Source organism: Rhea americana, unplaced genomic scaffold (assembly GCF_003343005.1).
Source record: "Rhea americana isolate MKP2758 unplaced genomic scaffold, rheAme1 scaffold_102, whole genome shotgun sequence".
In the NCBI taxonomy this organism is placed as follows: domain Eukaryota; kingdom Metazoa; phylum Chordata; class Aves; order Rheiformes; family Rheidae; genus Rhea; species Rhea americana.
Window position 1 is genome coordinate 1319562 of NW_028185062.1, and position 6889 is coordinate 1326450.

Consider the following 6889-nt stretch of genomic DNA (forward strand, 5'->3'; position numbering starts at 1 on the left):
CAGGACACACTTCTGGGTCGCCAGCCCCTCAGGCCTCCTTCAGGCCACTGCAATGGTCACTAAAYGGATTTATCATTCCCCAAATGGAGCCCAGCCCTTCCGTCTCCTCCAAGGAGTAGTCCCTTGCCAACCATTACATGAGCTGCCACCCCTGGTCCGAGCTGTGCTGCCCAAGAGGGTGCTGCCAGTCGCACACCCTGGGAGCCCCGATGAGACAGGTCTGCTTCCCTGCGCACAGGCAGGCACAGAGGGGCCCCCGCCAGCRGGGCCGCCTCTTAATCCTGCCATCTGCTAGCCTCTAATGGGTGTGAAATCCCTGCAGAAAACACCCCCCTCTGTATTTGAGAGGCAGCAGCTGCCGGGCGCCTGCTGTTGGACCGCCCCACACGATGTTCCCCTGCATGGTGACCTCGGGTTTCTGCAGTAAGAGGCTTAGCACTGAATCCGAGCAGCTCGCGGGCCGGGCCAGGGGCGGCAAGGCAAGATGAGATACAGATAATCTGCTTGAAAGAGAACTTTCACACGGAGGGGTCAGCACGTGGCTGGACGCACCAGCCCCTGCTCCCTCTCCGCGAAGCCAGGGGTGGCTGCGGGCTGCGCTCGGGGGCCTGGCAGCTCACGTACAACGTCTGAACCACTTCAGATACCTCAAAGCTGTGATTCTTCATCCTTCCCACTCAGGGGTGCTCAGAAGAGCAAGAGGGATCCCCAGGAGCTTTGCCTTGGCCCGAGAAAGATGCACAACTTCAGGCCTCTCTTGTGGGGGCAGGAAAGGAAGCTCCCTCCTTTTGCCCAGTGCAGGAACCAGAGCAAGCTTGCAGCTCCAGACCTGCACCTGGGCTACCAACCAGCAAAAGACAAGCTGCTCCGGCACCCACGTTTCCTGTGGGAGCCAAGCTGTGCCAAAATGAGGGGAAATCCCTCCGCAACAAGCCTTTTTCTTAGCTTCTCCCACTTCCTGGGACAGAAAACCAGCTGGGTCACGTGGCTTTCAGCAAAGCCACAGAGTATTTTAGAGTCCGAGCCTACTCCGCCTCACATAGAGGTGAGCTGTGACTGGCACGCATGGGAAGAGAGATGGGGTGAACGCTGTTGTCAGGAGCTGGGGAAGGGGTGAGCCCTAAGCTCTGCATGCCCAGGTGGGATTTTTAGGCTTCCAAGGGGCTCTGATTAGGAGCCACCCCATGAGACTCTGAGTAGAGCCTGCCATGAGGCTGGGGAAGGCAGGCAACAGATTTCAGCCAAGGGGTAGGCCTACACTTGGCCAAAGCTTGCRTGCCCCCAGGGAACAGGCCTCCCCAAACCCATGCTGCCTATCACCATGTACCACCACACAGAGAAGAGGTGCTTGGGCAGTGTACACAGATCCCTGTCCCTGGGTCTCATTGGTCCCTGCCGCATGGGAAAGACTCCTCAGAGGTGAGAGATGTTTAGCTCATCTCCCCAGTCTCTGAATCACTGGAATTGACTGAAAGCCATGAAATGGGCCAAGCTCAGGTAGTCTGTTCCTAGGCAAAGGAGAAATGACCAAAGGTAGAAACTGGAATTGCCAGCCTAACCTAGACAGCACAACCTGCACAGCAGGCAGGGCTTAGGCAGAGGACCAGTAACCTCTACTAGCTGGGACATGAGGGACAAGAAGAGGTTCTTTAAATTAGCAGAACACACTGGCCCCAGTGTGATGAGGAAAGCTTTTTCCATCCCCCTGGGGACAGAGTTCACAGTTAACTGCGAAGTTACTACCTCCAAGCATTAAACCCTAAATTGTAGATGGTAAATACCGCATGCATCTGACATGGACCAGAGGACTCCATCTCCCTTATGCACCAGTAATGCTTGTGCAGCTTGCCAGGGCAGTGCCCTGGCTAAGTTTCACCATCTACTTATAGTCCTAACAGCAAGGAGAGAGAAAAGCCTTCCTTGTTCTGAATTCCTAGGAAGAAACTGCGGCTGCTGCTATGCCTGCAAGTTTCAACAGAAACTTGGAGAAAGGGATGATACTTTTGTAATACTGAAGAACAGGGCCTGGGGAAGGTTCCCTGGACTCAGAATCACAAAGTGACATGCATGACACCACGATGARAGAGAGAAATCCTACACTGCATCTCCAACTACTTGCCAGAGCTCAGGTCGCCTTCCACAACCTGCTGGGATGAGCATCTCTGCTCATCCCAGAGGGCTGGCCTTGCCCTATGAGCATCTGCTGCTCTTCATCTTCAACAAGATCCATGCAATCAAACCACTCCCAAATTCTCTCCCCTTGAATCGTTCGTTGCTCTGCCTCTTTGCTCTAAACGCCTTCTTCTTGCTAAAATCCACTGATACCAGTACCTCTGCCTACCCTTTCATTACCCTTCTCTCTTCCCAGTATCTTCTCCCCAGGAAGAAAGAGATCCATTGCCCTCCTTCCACCCCATCTCTCATCCCCTTGATGAGATTACGTGGTTTCCTGGAAGGGATACTGTAACTCCTAATCAGATTACAGATCTTGTCACCTTCTCCAGCTCTGGTGCATCGCACTATAGCAACCCCAGTTCTGATCTCTGTGGCCAAACCAGCTGGAGAGTGCCCTGGAGTCAGAGAGGGCAGAGAAAGGAGCAAGGTGGAAGGAAGAGAGCAAGTCAGAGAGGATCCTAGCCTCAGGTGAGCAGCACTGGCAGCCAGGCTCTCAGCCTACCATCACAAATGCTCTGATCCTTCCCAGCATACGCCACCTACTCTGTCGCAACAGCCCCACAAGGGGTTGGCAGCCACTCCGGCCCAGCCTCGCTCTGCTGGGAGGCTATTTCCTGCCAGTGTGCGGCTCCTCACCTAGCCTTTTCTTCCAGGCAAAATCAAAACTCCCTGATCTACTCCGCAGGAGGTCAGGCCTGGAGCAGAGAGGACAGAGCAAACACAGCAGAGGAACAGGCCTCCCCGGTACATCAGACCTACCCTGCAATCGAGCACAGGTATTGCTGCAGGCAGAGCTGGGCGCTCCTAGGGCTGTAACTAGCCCAGGTCCAATCTGGGGCCCAATTCCACTGGCCTGGCTCGGCACAGCTAAAGGAGCCCCGCGGCTGCCTGGCTGGGGTCCCCCTGCTTCCTCCCACTGCTGCTCACCTGTGAAATTAAAAGAGAATAGAGGCTGGAAGTTCTCAGAGCTAGAGGCTTCCCAATGAGATCAAAGTCTGCGTGTGTGGCAGARCAGGTATCCTCTATTGCTCAAGAGCTCACTGGCAGCAAGGTGCCTTGTGAAAATCCCGTCCTGAGGTAAGCTCTGCTCTGACCCCGTTAGCGTGCCAGATTTTAAACTTCAGGGTTCTCGTCACTGCCACAGCTGTCTGGTTTCCCCTCAGGGCACCTGGGATTTACCTCACAGCACAGCTCCTTCACCACACTTGTGCCAGGGAGAAGCAGCTCTACAGCCCAGCACCCTGGATTGGCAGCGCTCAGGCCTGGGCCAGCCGCTGGGGTCGGCTCTGAGCCTTCAGCCTCGGCACACAGGCGAAGGGCCCACTAGYTAAAGGAGACCCTTGTGGTACCGTCAGCACCGCAAGCATGGTGAAAGCGAGGGGCCAGCACACGCTGGGTGACAGTCACAGAGGCACTTCTCCCCCAGATTTCACATGAGCATGAGCATCAAGCAGAAAGACAGTGACAAGCAACATCCCAGAAAGGTGTAGGCGGGCGCTCAGCTCAGTTTCTAGAGTGCCGTTTACCCACACGCTGTGCCACCCACAGACCTTCCCCAGGGTAATGTATGCATCTGAAGCTTGCAGGCAAGTTACAGTGCCGAGCCTGGCAAAGAACTGCAGCTGAAAACTTGGTCYCATGCTCTCTGCAGGGTTACTGCCTCCAGGCTGTGCTGATCATCACTGCCCTCACTGCCTCTGCAGTCTGCACTAGACCTGACCATCCTGCGTACCTCCTCTAAAGASGAACGTGTTAAAGGCCCTGAAGCCCAGAGGGAGAGACCCATTTCAGCAGTTTATTTCTACAGCGAGGGAGACAGTAGAAAAGGGATTTCATCCCCAACGCTTATATGGTACTCCCTTCCTAGGTTCTCTCTGGAAGGGGTAAATTCTGCTGTTCACTTACAGCATGAGAAGCAGGCCACCTAGGAAAGAAATTTAATCCTAACTACCTATTATCTGATCAGCTCCAATCTCTTTATCAGCCCAATTAAAAGAATTACCCATCTGTGGCCCGGATGCATGTATTGTGCACTTGTCTCTGTCAGTACTGGAGCCAATTACTCTACCCTCCTTTAAGGCAATTACAAGGCACAGAAATAAGTCTGCTTGCAAAATACAAGAGGCTAACTTGCTGCAGCTCCGACTTTCAGAGAGAACTTGGAGTCTCATTCCTCCTCTTTTGCTTACAGTCCCCTCAGGATTCTTCAGTAGCGCACCAGGTGCCAATCCTAAGGACAGATGGGCTCTCAGGGCACTATGAGGGCCGAAGAAGGCAAGAGGCATTCAGTATTGGTGTRGTCTCTCTCAGACACACCATTTCTTGGATCTGTCACTCACCTGATTGCACTCATGAAGGCTGTGGCTGTGCCTTCTGTTGTTCATGCAAAAAGGCCTGAGCAACGTGAGGACCAGCAGCCTTGAAGGAAYGCACACGTAGATGCAAGCATTGCATGCCCACCTCAAGAGACCTCTCTCCTTGAAATCAGGACTATCTAGAGAGTCAGGAACATTGGTGCTTGAGGGCATGTTTTTTCAGATACAGCAAGCTCCTGCTCATTGCCAAGTGCAAAGTTTCCTCTAGACTTCCTGGCCAAATACATTCTGGCTAAGCTCCAGAATCTAAGGGGGTACAAATTTCTCCACCAATCACAGTGTTTCAGGGATGGGGACTGACTGTACTTCTCTCCAAAACAAAGGATAAACACACACCTTACCCCGCAATTCCCTCCAATGAAGTGGAACTTCATGCTACCTTACACTCCAACGTTCAGGTGGGCAGAAATTCAACAGCACTCAGCAGCTTACAGCTAATTATTCTCCACAGTCTTCCAACTCTACCCACCCACAGGCACATGTAGGAGCTCCCTCTTTCTTCAAGGCTCATGGGAATTTCTTTTTACTACCCTACACCTTTTTATAGCTGAGTACTGTGTTTGTCATCCTGAGCCAAAGGGAACTGAGTCCTGACCACTGGAAGCAAAACAAGAAAATACAGGCATCAAACAGCTATATGGGGAATTCCAGCCACAGTGGACAGCCTGCTGGGTTGGGCTGGCATTTCCTGCTCTCCTCATCCCACTGCTTCTTCCACACTTTTCTGCACAGAAGTCCGTTCAGACATACTTTATTCATTCCCTTTCTGTGTTGGCTCTGATCTACTTTGCAGTAACGGCAGCCTACTTACTCAAGAACCCATGCCCCTCTGGGCACTGGATGAAGACACCATCCAGGACTGGGAAAAAGGCAGAGACTGCGAGACGCTTCATGCTGCCAAAACTGAAACCGGACAAGAAGAAAGCAGCTCTCATTCTCCCACTTAGTCCTGTGATGGAGTGACCTTGGCAACTCTTCACTCCCAACTCCTGCTCATGAAGGGAAAGGGATGGGAAACAAGCACAGGAAACTTTGAACCAAGACTTCTGGGCTAAGCCATCCTGGGCTCTGTCAGCAAGAGCAAAGTCAGCAAGCACTGTGCCATGCTTCTGGCTCCCTAGCACAAGAAAGATGTTTGCAAACTGGAGAAAGTTCAGTGGAGAACCACCAAGATGGTTGTGGTCAGGAGCCCTAACATATGAGGAAAGGCTAGGAGAACTGGCCTTGTCCAGCCTAGAAAAGAGAAAGTTAAAGGGGGGATATAATTGTTATCTTCAGCTACATAGTGGGAGGGTGTAGAGAAGATTGAGTCAGACTCAGCTGAGAGGTGCACTGTGACAGGCTGACAGGCAAAGGGTACAGGTTGCAACATGGGAAACTCTGATTAGATATCAGGATTTTTTTTTCACCWGGAATTTAAGCATCAGAATAGGTGCTCATAGAGGCAGTGCAATCTCCACCCTGGTGATATTCAAAATTCAACCTGAGAAAAGTTCGTCCTGCTTTGGGAAGAGTGGGGGAGCAGGGGTYGGACTAGATAACCTACAAAGGTCCCTCTGGACCTGAGTTATTCCACATTTCTACCTGCCCTGGATGGCACATGCTTATGTGGGCTGAGAATCTCAGAAATATACAGGCGCAACAGCAAGGCTGGGGCAATGCTAAGGAGTGTGGCTAACTCTAGGGATGAAGCCACAGCACACAAGCTGAGGACACTCAGGTGCAGCAAGCAAGGCCAGTACCATGCACCAAAGGAATACCTAAGCTTCTTGGAAGCTGGGATCTCAGCAAGCAACCCAGGACTAGCAGAGCCATTTCCCAGGTGCTGCAGGCCTGGCTGATCTTGCCATAAAGGCAGGGTGTGTGGGGATGGAGACAAGCTCTGAGTATGTGGAAACAAATTCTCCAGACATGAGGCTCTGACTTCTGCGGGGAGGAGGCTAGAGTCATCAAGGGCATCGCTTCCCAACTTCCCATCACTCGTGTCAATAGTTCAAAAGGACAAAAACGCAAATTCATCCTCTTCCAACATCACGCTGTGCTCTGCATCCCCTGGCACGTTCGTCTCAGTTTGGCCAGTCGCCTGCGTTATAACCGGGGTCAGCAACCTTGCCGGGGCCGGGGCCTCAACCCGAGCTGAAGCCGTTCGCGGGAACCTCCCCGGGACGGCACAGCCTGYCCTCCAGGGAGGTCCCCGGCCCGGGGACGCGGCAGCCGAGAGCTGCCACCTGTGCCAGCGGCCCCTCTCCAGGACGCCCCGGCTCCCGGCGCTCAGCCCCGCGCCGGGCTTGCGAGGGCGCCCGGGAACCGGCCCCCCCGGCGCCGCTGCCCCGCGCTCC